At 36.4% G+C, this 14,278-nt stretch overlaps 1 protein-coding gene and 1 long non-coding RNA gene across 24 annotated transcripts in view; one reads left to right on the top strand and one right to left on the bottom strand.

Moving 5' to 3' along the window:
• The window catches only part of LOC306640916, a 43,604-nt gene extending 42,652 nt beyond the window's left edge, over window positions 1-952 (bottom strand). Inside the window, exon 1 of the long non-coding RNA XR_013757961.1 lies at window positions 766-952. This is a non-coding gene — a long non-coding RNA (uncharacterized lncRNA). The remainder of the gene's footprint in view (window positions 1-765) is intronic.
• Window positions 1-14,278, top strand: part of DLG2 (discs large MAGUK scaffold protein 2) — a gene marked incomplete at its 3' end in the record, with an annotated part of 2,081,919 nt that overhangs the window by 1,638,845 nt on the left and 428,796 nt on the right. The window lies entirely within an intron of this gene.

Raw genomic sequence — 14,278 nt, 5'->3', positions numbered from 1 at the left:
GTATCCTGTCATTTCTAATAATGCCAGCAACTTTGCAGAAAGTGGGCTTTAATCTAACAAGTGAAGGGGTCCGGGCTCTGTACCCAGGACATGTGCACAGCCAAGCTCGTGTCCTCAGGGAGCCTTAGTGCCACTTGCTGTGCATACCACAGCTTCTCACTCAGTCCTCCTCTCATCTACTCTGCCTGGGATTTATGGATCCTGAAAGGAAACTTGAGCCTTAGCCACACTGTTTAATCTGGAAAATAGCACCATTAAAAAGAGAAAGAAGATGCTTAACAAACCATTGACCTTCTTATGCCCTTAAAAGACTGATATGATCTTAAAGAATTCTTAATTTTATTTTTAATTAAAACCAGGAGAAGAAGCCCTCAGGGCATGGCTCATAAGGTGTAGTCCCTTTCTGAATTTATGCAGCAGCTTCTTTTTCAAAGGTTTTTGCTGCCTTTTTGAAGTAGATGATTACTAAACCCAATTTGAATTAGGAAAAATAAGGAGAGATTAATTGATTCCCACAAAGGCACAGAGGCTGATTTTGCCACATTCAGCTCTACAGACACTTCCTTCTGCAATGTGATCTATGCAAGGATTCATAGTGAAAGAAATACTCTCCGAATTCTCTACATAGACACTTTTTACAAAGTTAATGGCCTTGTCTATTGTCCCACAATTTTTAAAAACTATTCTTGGATACTAGGGGAAAATATTCATTAAGAATTCAATATTTTTAAAAGCACAAAATTTGTAAGTTAAAGACAAACTCACCCTGTTCTAAAAGCACTTGTATATTCTGTGCAGCAACCCCGGCAGGTAGGATGGGAGTGGAAGGTTCTGTCAGGGTCAAATACCTTGTTATGGCAGAGCCAGGAAGTGAACCATGCGATTGATCTTACTCAAAAAGTCCTGTTCTTTGATGTTACAATGACTCTGAGATGAAACTATCTAAATTAAATTGATGTGCTTTTTAAAAAATATAATAATTTCTCTATTCAGATTGCATGAATATTTTCCCTAGTTTTAGGATGTCTTTTTGGTGTTTTGAGAACTATCTTTATATTTTAATTGCCATTGTATTAGGGGATGGCACTAAGACCAGAGAATAAGCACAATTTTGAAAGCAGTCTTCTATGGAGTAATGAGAACATTCTGCACAGTATCACTATAGCAACAAATTGTAGGACTCAGAAAAACTGGAGATAGTCTTAAACCATAACATTCATGGCATAGATATTAACTAAACTCATTAATATGTATTGAGTGCTTTATATGCTAGGCATTGTTCTAAAACTTTGACATGTAACTAACTTATTTTATGTTTAAAACAACCTAAAAGGTAGGTATGGTTACAGGAAGTTTTATAGGAAAAAATGCAGTATATGATTTGACAAACAAGTAGAACAATGAGATGAGATCATTGAAAATGAGGACATCAGGACGTACACTTGTATTTGTTACCTGTAAGCAGGATTTTGTTTTATTCATTGATATATTCCTTGTGACCAAAACGGTGCCCAGCAGGTAGCTCTAGTACTACCAGGGCTGATGCCATCCGTGGGTGATGTTCATGACTAAAATGATAACAATAACCACAATCACCATCATACTTATAATCTTATCACCTACCAGGAAGTACTTTTCACAGATCAACTCATTGATCTCCATAACATCTCAAGAAATTGTGTGTCACTATTTTCCCATTTTTCAGGTAAAAAAAAAAAAAATGAGGTCTGAAGAAGTTAAGTAGGGGGTCAAACAGGTAGGGTTTGAACCTGAATAGACTGGTACCAGAATCTAGGTTTTAATAAATACTTATTAAATGTTGTGCTAGTCACACATAACACCATTTAGGTAATGAATTCGGCTTGAGAAAAAGTGTACCCCGTTTAACTACTGTCAAATCTCTTTCTATCGATGATAAGTAGATAGACAGACAATGAATATATGAATAGGAACTGAGACTCTAGAGTCAGTGTTAGGGTTTGGATTCTGCCTCCACAACTTTCTAGCTTTGTAAATATGAGCAAGTGATTTTTCTGAGTATTAGCTTCCTCATCTGTAAAATAACAATAATTATAGTATTCATCTCATGAGGCCACTATGAAAATTTAATGAAGTCACATGTAAAGAGCTTAGAGCAATATCTATTAAATGTGAAGCAGACCATAAATTTTAGCATCATGATATGTGTGCATATTAAATGAAATATTATGATACCCCTGTCCCAAATAGATGCCTCAGACTGAGATGAGAATGAATTTTTGTTAAAGAACTATCATAGAAGTCTGCTTCCATTCATAGCTATTCATTCATGGTGAGTCCAGTAAATTGTGACTGGAGATCAATGGTAGGCTTGGCATTATAGTGGAGGGTCTGTGCAAGTCTGCCTGTGTTGACCAAAAGAGCTAAATATTTTACAATATAGTATTAGTTGTTTTAATTAAAGAATTAAAATTTACCTTTCAGACCATAGAAAATTAATCTCCCACTTCAACCCTTTAATTCAGTTCTGCAGACCTTAGACTCTTATGAATTTTAAGGGATTTCTTGAACAGGGTTTTGTAAGTCAGCAGGGAAGTGTATACCAAATTAAATACAAAAACCTGAGAACCCTCTGTTGCAGAGAAATTAAACACATTGGAGGGTAAAGGGGAATTATATGGTTTGTTTCTAAAAGGGGAGAAAATACTGGGCCCCTGCTAAAATGGTTAGAGCTATTGTCTAAATTTCAAAAGGCTGTCCTTCCTCCATAGAAGGATGTGCATGCCAAGGCCTATTGCACAGGAAACAGCATTTAGACTGGACTTCAACACTGGCTCCTCCCCTTGACAAAGTTTTCTTGTGGACATTCTACCTAACAGAATGGATTGGCCTAACTGTGCAGATAAGAAATGAGAATCTGATTTCTCTTTTTTCTTTCCATCTCTCTCAAATCCATCAAATGTTCTGCTTACTTTCTTATGTCTCTGGCATAACTGTGAGGATATCCTTGTGTCAACCTTATGGATTAAAAGATAACAAGAGACTAATGTACATTCAGAGACAGAGGGGTCCCACGGATGGATCAAACAATTTGGTCCAACCTGTTTATTTTTCCAGAAGAGCAAGCTATCATTCAGACTGCAAATGTACAATAAATGCTTATTGTAGGGTTGATACTTCTGAGGATACACAATCCAGATGTGGCTGAATGCTGTTCTCAGAAAGATAAGTGAGCACTAGTCCTAGATGGTTAATTTTGGGGCCATAGTCCACAGTCATCTATAATTTTTTTAAAGTCTAAGAATTTGTTATGAATTGTGTATTTCAATTATATGTGAATTTTAATTAACTTTTATTATACAATATTAACCTTATTTATTTTTGACCTGGTCTCTCCTGACACTATCAGTTTTATTTATTGAGTATTGGCATTCAGAGACTCTTCATGTGAACTCTGAAGGTCAGATGACAGCCCAGTTTTCTTTCCAGCTCCTTCCACTCTTGTCTGAGCCGTTACTTTCTAAGTTCTTACTATTCTTCTAAAGAGTGAAATCCATGTTAGTGCTAGGCTCTAGGCTACACTGGGCAAGGGAAAGTGGCTGTGGGAAGAAAGAATAAAGAGCCTCTGACCAGATACCCCCATTGTAATTGCTGAACTTCTAAGCCTCTTCTTTCCTCCCTTGCAGGGTCCCTTGGTGGCCCACAGATTGTCCTAGATAAGCATTTCTACCCTCCTACGCTACAACCTTTTTTTCATTATTTTCCTGTAGGATATACCTCACTTATAACAACTTACCTAAGTCTTCTCACACTTGTCACGGTCCAGCCCCTTAGATGACATGAGTTCAGAGACACATCTCCTTTCTCACTATTGTCCATGCTGGAGCTCCATGTCTAGTTTGGACTTCTAGGATCTTGATGCTGTCTGACAGAGGCAAAGTGAGAAGCTTGACATCTCTTTTACAAAGGTGTTTTTGACAGAGACTTTTCCCACCCTGGGAAGCTCCTTCATAGCTGTGAGTCTCGTGTTACTTCATGGAGATGCTCACTTCTGCCCCTTTACAGGTTCCCATTCCAGCAGGAGGGGAGGAGGTCCCCATGACCAAGTTCAACTTCAGTCGTCCAGAGCAGCTCCATCGCTGTCCCAGACAGATTCCCTGCCCTTATTTTCATATTGGAGCCTTTTCCTCTGGGATCCTTCTAACCCACAAAAACAGTTTCTAATCCAGACTCTTTCCCCTGCAGAGAAACAGAAAAGAAAGACATGGGTTTTTTTGTTGAGTATCATTAACATTCAGTTTCGGGGTCACCATCTTTCTCAGAGTGTAATCTACTTTTTTAAATCCCAAAGTTTAAAAGTTACCATAGGACAGATCGGTCATGACCATGGAAATCAGGATAGGTGCAGGTGAAAGCCTTGGCCAGTGGGCCTTCAGGCAGCTGCTGGATCCAGGGGTCCTGTACTTCTGACCACAGATCTATAAATGTCAATTCCACAATACTAGTTGTGTTTCCTGAGTTTTCACCTGAACATGTGGAATTGGTTTCCTCTTTCCATTCTTTCTAAAAGGCCTCCTGATGCGTTTCATGTTTTGCCATACCTGACGAAGAGGCCACGCTCATGAAGTGTCATGGAGCCCTCCCTCCTTCCCCTAGCTCAACAAGCAGAAATTCATATGTGCTCAATATTCAAGCTCTTTCTAACCCCACAACTGCCTTCTTATGTTATCATAGTCTTCAGATGCTTTCTTTCTTCTTTCTAGACCCAAAGTCAACTACTGAGGGGGATTGCAAACAATTCATATTTCTTTATGAACTTCCAGCCCATAATTACCTTGGGAATAATGAACCTCAAGAATAGTCAAAATTGACAGGATTTCATTCTTTTTGTGGTGCATACTATTCCATTGTGTATTTGCACCACATTTTCTTTAGCCATTCATAAAATGTGTCAATCAATAACCAAATAAACATAATAGCTCAAATCAATTTGCAAATTTTCAAGTAATAACTGTGTAACAAGAAATCAGGAAATTTCTCTCTATTTGGCTCTTTAAGGACAACTTCACATGTTTTCCATGTGATGCATGAGTACATAGTAGATATTTAGGGGAATAACAAGGGTGGACCTTCTGTGACACTTAGTCTGAAAGTTCAAAGGGGAGTTTGTATTTAGTGGAAGCTCTTCCCCAGGTTCAAGGCAATGCAGAGAAAAGATGGGAAGTTCTTCCAGCCAGGTATATTTAACCCTTGTTCTTTTGAGGGAAGGCAATGCATAAAGTTTCCCTGGGATTTTTTATTTTTGAGTTTTTTAGATCACAGAAACCAATTTCCATCAACCCATTCTTTGTGCAATGTAACCAGAAGCATCTACTTTTTGTTAAAGTATGTTTCATTTGTATTCAATATGAAATAACACCATATGCTGTGGCGAAGTCACATCATATGTGGATGCCTCTAAAATGTCCTGAGGGGTTGGGTCACTGTAATGTGCACCATTGGACTTTGAAAGGTATGGTCAAGTACATAGCAAGCATACTTCTTAGCAGCTCTGCTTGACCCTGTGAAAGGTAATAAAACAAAAATCAATTCAGCAAACTTAGAGGATTGAAAAGGAACAGATTAAGATGTACAAAAGGACTTAATTTTCAATACCAGTCACTCAAAGTTTGCTTAGCATGCTAAGTAAATGTCAGGGTTTGGTAAGGTGATGGTAATTGCCATTCCCTTTCTCTGATGTTCCTTCTGCCAACTAAAAATAAAAAGAAAGGGAAAGAAAAATGCATCTCAAATAAGCCATCCATAGAGCCCTACATATCATTAAATCATAGAATATGTGACCAGAAAGGGTTAGAAAACATTGTGCCCAAACCCTTAAAAATTTGAGAAACTATTAGACCAGTCCAGCAAACCCAAAAGATGTATCCTAAACCATACCATCACAAAAGTGGTCTGTGGCAGATAGAAAACTTGTGTCAGAGACTTCAGGTGCCATTGCTTTTTCTCATACACAATCCTATAAATTCAGCTAAATGCAATCCTCCTGAATGTGGGAAGGTTGTAAACCATAGACCAAGTCTGCAAGGACACAGGACTGTTACCTCAGCGTAACAGTGTTTACCTTGAGAGAAACTGGATTGAATTAGAGAAAGGAATTGTGTTTGGCTTTATACAGTTGTGAGCTGGTTTAATTGCTTGTAATATGTATGTTTAAGTTTTGTTAAACCTCCCCCACATAGACTTAGAAATTCCATTCATAGGTATATAAAAAAGAGAAATGAAAACTTATGTCTATACAAAACTTGTGTATAAATGCTTATAGCAACATTGTTTATGATATTAAAAAAGTGGAAATAATCCAAATGCCTACCAACTGATGAATGAATAGGTTGTATGTGTTAAATCTAGCCAATAGAATATCATTCAAATAGAAAAGGGAATGAAGTACAGACACATACTGCAGCATAGGTGAACCTTGAAAATATGCTAACTGAAAATGAAAATCAGTCACAAGGAACTACATATTAGATGGTTCCATTTGTATGAAATGTTCATAATGGGGCAATCTATAAAGGCAGAAAGTAAGTTAGTGATTGCCTAGGACTGGAGGGAGAGTTTGTGGGAATTGGGAACAAATGATAATGGGTATAGATTTCTTTGAGGGGTAATGAAAATGTTTTAAACTGAAACTATAATGATCATTGCCCAAATAAAAGTCAATGCATGATGAATTTATGGTATTGAGTTATATCTCAATAAAACTTAAAACTCATTTAAAAGTTAAAAAATTCCTATAGTAACAATGAAACTAAGATTATATCCTTATGATATTAATACTCAGATACAAATAATATATACAATAGAATATTACTCAGCCATGAAGAAGAATGAAATTATAGCATTGTTAGAAAATGTCTAGAATTAGAGATTATCATGCTAACACAATAATGGGAGGGGGTATGCTGGGGAGTGGTGGACACCAGTAATCCTGGCAGCTCTGGAGGCTTAGGCAGGAAGATCTCGAGTTCAAAGCTAACCTCAGAAAAAACAAAGTGCTATGCAACTCAGTGAGACCTTGTCTCTAAATAAAATACAAAAAATAGGGCTGGGGATGTGGTTCAATGGGCAAGTGACCCTGAGTTCAATTCCCAGTACTACTACTACTACTACTACTACTAATAATAATAATAACAATAATAATAGGATGGGGGAGAAGAATAGAAGTTCATTGGATTAGACAAAAGGGGATGAAGGGAAGGGATCGGGGATGGAAATAGGAAAAACAATAGAATGAATTGGACATAACTTTCCTATGTTCATATATGAATATACAACCCGTGTAACTACATTACGTACCACCACAAGAATGAGAAATTATACCCATGTATGTATAAAATGTCAGTACACTGTACTGTCACATATATCTAAAAAGAAAAATATATACATATATATATATATATCCACTTGAAAGTTTAGCTGATTTGTCTATCCTATAGCAGCTAGATGATTCAAATAATAAATTTTTCAGAAGAATTAGAGGTTTTTAGACTTTTTACACTTTTCATAAGTATAGTTCTCATTTACTAAATACTACTTTTTGTTATATGCTCTGCAAACATGGTCACTAATTCTCCCAATTAACATATATAACAGTTATTTTTTTTTCCATTTTACTGATAGACAATAGCTGGTGGAGCTGAGATGTATACCTACTTTCATTTGCTTTATTATTATATTATACCCTCTATCCCATTGTATAAAGGTAATTGTAATACTCTCCTTCCCAGCTAGATGAATCATCTACATAATCTCTCCTTCCTTATGTCCACTCACTTTCCAGAGCAGTGGAGATAATTTTGCTCCTAATCCTCCACCAAAATAATTTTCACCAAGGCTATGAAGATCCTTCGTTTCCAAATCCAGTGGAAACTTTTTAACTGGTAGCAAAATGTATCTTTTTCTATGCTTGCCTTCTCTGATTTGCTCCTTCCTGAACCTCCCCCTTTTTTACTCCCTCAATCCCATTACCAGACTGAGCTCCCCTTACATTTAGGATTTCCTCTTCTCCCTATCTCTTATTTGTCCACCTCACCTACAATGGCTTCTCTTTCCACTCTGCACTCTCTCCCCAGCCTCCCTAGTGAAATATACACATGTACACAAAGTTAGTTCCTAACTATGTTTCTATGTCTTTCACCTCTATATCTGCAATCAGATCTTATCATGGTTCCACTTTATACAGCTAAATACCTACTGAACATCTATCCTCAAATGCCCTAAAGCTTATCAAAAGGTACAGTCATTGTCTTTGACTTTTGAATCATTGGCTTCTGTTACATTCACCAATTTTTTAAATTTTTTGTAGTCATAGATGGACAGTGTGCCTTTATTTTATTTGTTTATTTTCATGTGGTGCTAAGGATCAAACCCAGTGACTCACATGTGTGAGGTAAGTGCTCTGCCACTGAGCTACAGCCCCAGCCCATATTCACTATCTAAATAGCCATTAATAGTGTGATACAGTCTATAAGAGCATGTTCTTGAGTTCAGATCCTGACTTTATTCCTCAGTTGTGAGCAAACCCTTTGCACCTTAGTTTCCTTGTCCATAATATGTAAAATGGGAAAATAATATCTCAGAGAGTCACTATGAGGGTTAATGAGTTTACATGTGACATGTGGCCCATGGTAAGCTAAGTACTTCTAAGTTATAGCACCAGGACATTTTTCTAGCTTCCTCCTACTGATTTATCTTAAATTGCTTTCTAAGCATCCTATCAATGTGTCTTTAATATCTCTTGAATGATTCTTAGGCAATCTTTCCACATTACCTTGACTCTAGATCCATCTAGAATCATTGTACATCAGCAGTACTTATCATCTGGTTTTTGCCATGATCTCTATGTACCTTCAATTTATACCCTACCCTACAGCCCATCTGAAGCCTTCTAAACTGCAGCTCTGGTTGTCATTTCCATGATTAATCCTCCATTCCTCACATGGCCTTTCTTTTGGTCATACCACTTTTACTTGCAATTCTCAGAAAAACAACAAATACAAAAAATACATATCACTGTCTCTCTTACTTGGAGGTCTTTGTTCTAGCTTCTTCCATTCTTAAACTCCTCCTCCCTCTTTTAATAGGCACACATACCATTCTCCTGGCTGCTGCAGTGCCAGCTCCCACCCACAAGTATATTCACATGCATAAATGATAATAAGCCCAAGAGGAGCAGCTTCCGTGCTGGTTCCAAAAACCCTTCCCTCAGCCTGGGTGATAAGGCCCTCAAGTTATAGGAGCCAGCGTACTGTGTTATTACTATTATTTGATTTCCTTTTCTTTCTTAACCACTAGACTATGAGACATTTAAGCTGTGTTTTAATTATTTCCTCTATTTCTGGTGCCTAGCAATGTGCTGGACAAATATTGAATTCTTGATTTTTTAAAAAAAGTAATAAAATATTTAAATCATTATTCATTTTTTTCCAAATAAATATAGAGATAGCTCTATATTTAGTGAGCCTGAGGCAGGCTTTGTGTTCTGCATTGAGAATACAAAGATAAATTAGACATAGTCTTTTCCTAAAGGGATTCCTAACATAATAGAGGAAACCATAGCAGACAGAAAATCAATTAGAATCTTATAAAACAGTTCTATAATAGAGTACATGTGCTCAGAGAGTATCAAGAAAAGAATATGTTAATTTATTAACATGATAAAAATAGAGAATTTAAAGGATGTACAAACAGAGAAAGAGAGAGAAATTCAGAAGTTCTGAGCATATTAACTTATGGGGTCAGGTATTACACTCAATTTGAAATGAAAAAGAGGGATTTTTTGAGTATAAGTATAGCCCTTCCTGCCTTGTTCTTTCCTGTTACTATAACCTGTTAAACTCTTCCCCAACCTTTGACAGAACCACAGACATACTATAAAACCTTCTGTTCTACATTAGTTTAACAAGTCACTGTTTTCTCATGTACAAATCCATGGACTACACCTGGTTTGTGGCCCAATTTCTACTGGTCTGGGACAAAATAAAAAAGAATAACTTGCAATGTACAAATTTTAGTGTTGGATTACCCACTGTCATTCCAGGGAAAGAATCCTTTAGATTTTAATCTCCTTATGATTTTTAAAATATTTTATTTTATGAACTTATATGATAGTAAGTTAATATTGCATTAGTTTAAATTTAAATATTTAATTTGTACTTATAATTATGTGCTCTTGGCACAGCTCCAGGTAGCCCTCTCAAATCAGCTAATACATTTTCTGTAGGGCCTTTATTCGACACCCCTGTACTACCTCTGGGGGCACTGTGTTTGGGCAACCTACAGTTTTGACTACGGACCCTCCCTTTCCAAAAGTCCTTGAATTCAGGCTTTGCAGCTAGTAGACTAGAAACATGGGATCCCCAAATAAGATATATCTTATTTATGACAACCCACTTATAAATTTGATAGTTATAATACATACAAGTCATCATCAGTAATGTCACTTTAATGTGAACTTTCAGTTTTGTCCAAAGTCATTAAAACCTTTCACATCTCTTCATTCTGCAAAGTAAAATCCACACATTTCACTGACAATTTTATTTTTCTTTCTTTTTTCTGCCCATCTAGTTATGATATTAATTGCCTTGATCTGATGTTGGTTCCCCCAGCAAATGACATTATATAAACACAAAAATATGATTGCAGTTTTTGCTTTTGTGCTTTATTTGTTAATCCTATTTTCTTTCTACTGCCTTAAACTTCTTATATTATAAACTTTGGCATATAAATTAACAAGTCCTTTGTATAACCTTCAAAACACCAGAATAAAGAAACACATTTCATAATCCACTATCCAAAAGTCCTTTTGGTTTTCACTTGGAAATAGAGTGTCATTTTATTCCTTCTGAGTTTGTGCTGTAAACTGATCCCTATTTCAGTTGATTCATTACACGATACTAGCGTTATGAATGAACTTTTTTTTGTAGCTTTGATCCTGCTAGATAAAAAAGTAAAGCAATTTAATAGCTCCATATTATTAAATATTATGAGGCTAACATGTTGGAAAATGGGGTTGAAAATTAGAATGGCAACAGAGACCAGCAATAACACCTGGAGTGGATAATTTTGCCGTAAAACCAACATTCTTAAATGTCACCCATTAACACTATGTATACAGAGGAGCGGATCTGAAGCACAAAAGAAAAATCCCACACAATAAAAAGAAATGAACAACAACAGCAAACCATTAGTTTGCAAAAACAATCAAAAGCAAGGTGCTGAGGAGCAGAAAATTAAAGGTTTAAAGGTTTAGGCTCTTAAATCTGCTAATATGAAGTTTTAACCTAGAGAAAAATAACCATGGGAAAAGTAGTATACAATGATGAGAACTATTTATATTAAATATAAAATTATACACACATACACACTAAGCCTATACCTGTGATCTGGATTGTCATTAACTTACTTCTCAATTCAGGCAGGTCTCTTTACTGTGACCTTCATTCCCTTGCTCCTTCTCTGCCTCTCTGCCTATACTCTCTCTCTGTTCTGGGTGGCTTTCTTCATCACCTGATTTTCCAAATTCTACTGCCATACCCAAATCTATCTAAGTCATGACTACTTCTATGAATTCTTCCCTGAACCTTCCCACCTATGTGACTCTGTATATTCTCTAGATTCATATCACTTTTTTTTGGTCCACTCTAGGCCCAATAACTATTTCTTAATTAAAGATTATTTTATGCTAAATCATTCATTTCAATGACCTGGTCTTACTAACTACATTTTACGTCATTTGAATATAGAGACACTTAATATCAATTTGTTAGTGTCCCTCAAACTCTAGAACAGTATAAAACACATAGTAGGTACTGAAACACTCAATATGTCATCTCAGGTAATCCGTGTTGTTGTGGGATCATTGCTATTAGAGGCATCAATAGCAACTGAAATGTATTATCAAACCGTCAGTATGAAAGTCACATTTTGCTTTTAATTAAAATCACCATAATTTACATTTGAGTAATCTTGTAGGACAAACTAAAACTACTCAGAAAACAAGTTCGAAGTGTTGCTTGAAGGACCTGTTCACTTGATGTTAATCTCATAGGACCTTGACCCTATAGAAGGAGAAAAATAAACCTAATGAAAACACTATCCACTAACCAAACATTTTCTTAGTTTGAGAGCTGTCAGCTTTGAGGTCATCATGTGTCATCTTGACAACTCCAAAACCCTTCTATCTTAGAACTAGACCTCTCTTCTTGTATCAGAGTACTCTGTGTGTGTACTTCTGAAATGCACATTAGCTGCTTAAATTGTCCATTATAATGCTCAACAACCGCAATTCTCCTGCAGCTTTGATACCTTTTCTTTCCAACTTTTCAATCTAGTCTGCATTCTACTTTGTTGATTTACTCTGTTGGGTTTATTACTAAACTGTTCATTTAATTTAATGACTAACGAAGGACGCAGATAAAATTCTTTGTCCCTATTTTAGAGCCTAGCATAATTAGTCACATCTCCCACATCTTCAGATAGCAAATTTAATTAGACTCTCCAGTGGATCACTTTCTAGGGCACAAACAGGACATAGAGACATTGAGGCTGCCTCCCTGGAACAAAGAGAGAGTCTTCCCAGACTTTCTTGGTGTTGACCTGTATCAAATGTTCAGAGGAAAATTGAACTAGAAGATAAACCTGTGATGTATAAACCCTTGTGCAACATTATCCCAGGGATCAAAGTCCTTTTTCCTCAACAAGTAATCTTGGATGAAACATAACAATGACCCTTCTCGTTTCTTAGTCAGTCTGGAGTAAGTCTATTCTTTTCAGGTATTTAACATCTCTTTTCTTTTCATCAAAAATTTGAAATTGATATCAGTAAATTTAAAAAGTTAAACTTTTTTACAATAACACTCAATTCCTCTGTCTCCCACGTTTTACTGCCTCATGGTCTCTACTTTCTAAGTATTCACCACAGTGAAGGAAGTAAATCCTTGGTCAGTTGCTTACATTGTCAGTCATTGCTACCAGTCTGCCCTAAGATGGTACTCAATTTATTGCCAGAAATTCCTCATTCCCCTGAGTAATTAGTATTTGCAAATATTTTGCAGCTGGATAGAATCACAGATTATTAGCACCTAAAGAAGCTTCAGAAATGTTTCAGTACTCCCCACTGTAAGATGGGGAAACGGTCCCAGGAAAGGGGAAATGGCTTGCCCAAGGTTGCATAGCAACTTGACACTAAATATTCAGGAGAAAGCAAAGGTCATGCTGCTTTCACTCCAGTTGTCACTTTAGTACTCTGCACTGAAATCTCTCTTTTTTTAATTTGTCCTTTTCAGCTATACATGACAGTAGTATCTATTTTGATATATTTATACAAACATGGAATATATCTTATTCTAATTAGGATCCCAGTCTTCTAGATCTACACAATGTTGAGATTCACTGTGGTGTTTTCATATTTGTACATATGAAAGTTATGTCAGATTCATTCCACTGTCTTTTCTATTCCTAAACCCCTCCCTTCCCTTCATTCCCCTTTGTCTAATTGCTTGAATATTGAGTGATGTGTCACCTTGTGTTTCCTTTAGCTCCTTTAAATGAACATTTGGTGAGTCAAGGAAACAAAGTCTGCAGAGACTATAGATGCTCCATATTGGGTCCCCTCCTCTGGTCAGTGACCCATTCTCAACATCTATGAGCAGTCACCTTTAATTCAATAAATACTTAATGAGGAAATAAGTATTTACTGTTCTAGGAATATCTCAGATGATTATGGGATGATTATATTTGACCTCCAGGACAGTCTAATGGTGGGTGTGAGGCAAGGAAAATATGTAGTGTGTGTGTGTGTGTGTGTGTGTGTGTGTGAGAATGGGGCATATATCTTGGCTATTTGTAAAAGAGAAAAAAAAAAAAAAAAGGTGGGTAGACACTCATATAACCAATGCAAGGTACTATAGGAGGTCCCAAGAGGTAGGGGTGGGGAGAGAGATTTTCAGTGCTAGGAATTTAGCTCTTGTGGGACAGTTCACACAGTGGGAAGATAATGCTGGTATCCAAGGCTGTGGAAAAAAATTTAGGTGAAATGAGTTGAATAAAAGGAGTGGAACTAAGAAAGCATGTATAATCTCATTTACTCACTCAGACATACATTCAGTGATAATTTATTAAATGCTAACTCTGTACCAGTGTACTAGGTGGCATTAGAAGCTGAGATACTTAGATGAAAAATTATGTATTCTTACCTCAGTGGATATATATTCTAGGTGAAACTTCTCAAACTTTAATG

This window comes from Sciurus vulgaris (assembly GCF_902686455.1).
Source record: "Sciurus vulgaris genome assembly, chromosome: 11".
Classification (NCBI taxonomy): Eukaryota; Metazoa; Chordata; class Mammalia; order Rodentia; family Sciuridae; genus Sciurus; species Sciurus vulgaris.
This window is presented reverse-complemented; position numbering and strand designations above follow the sequence as displayed.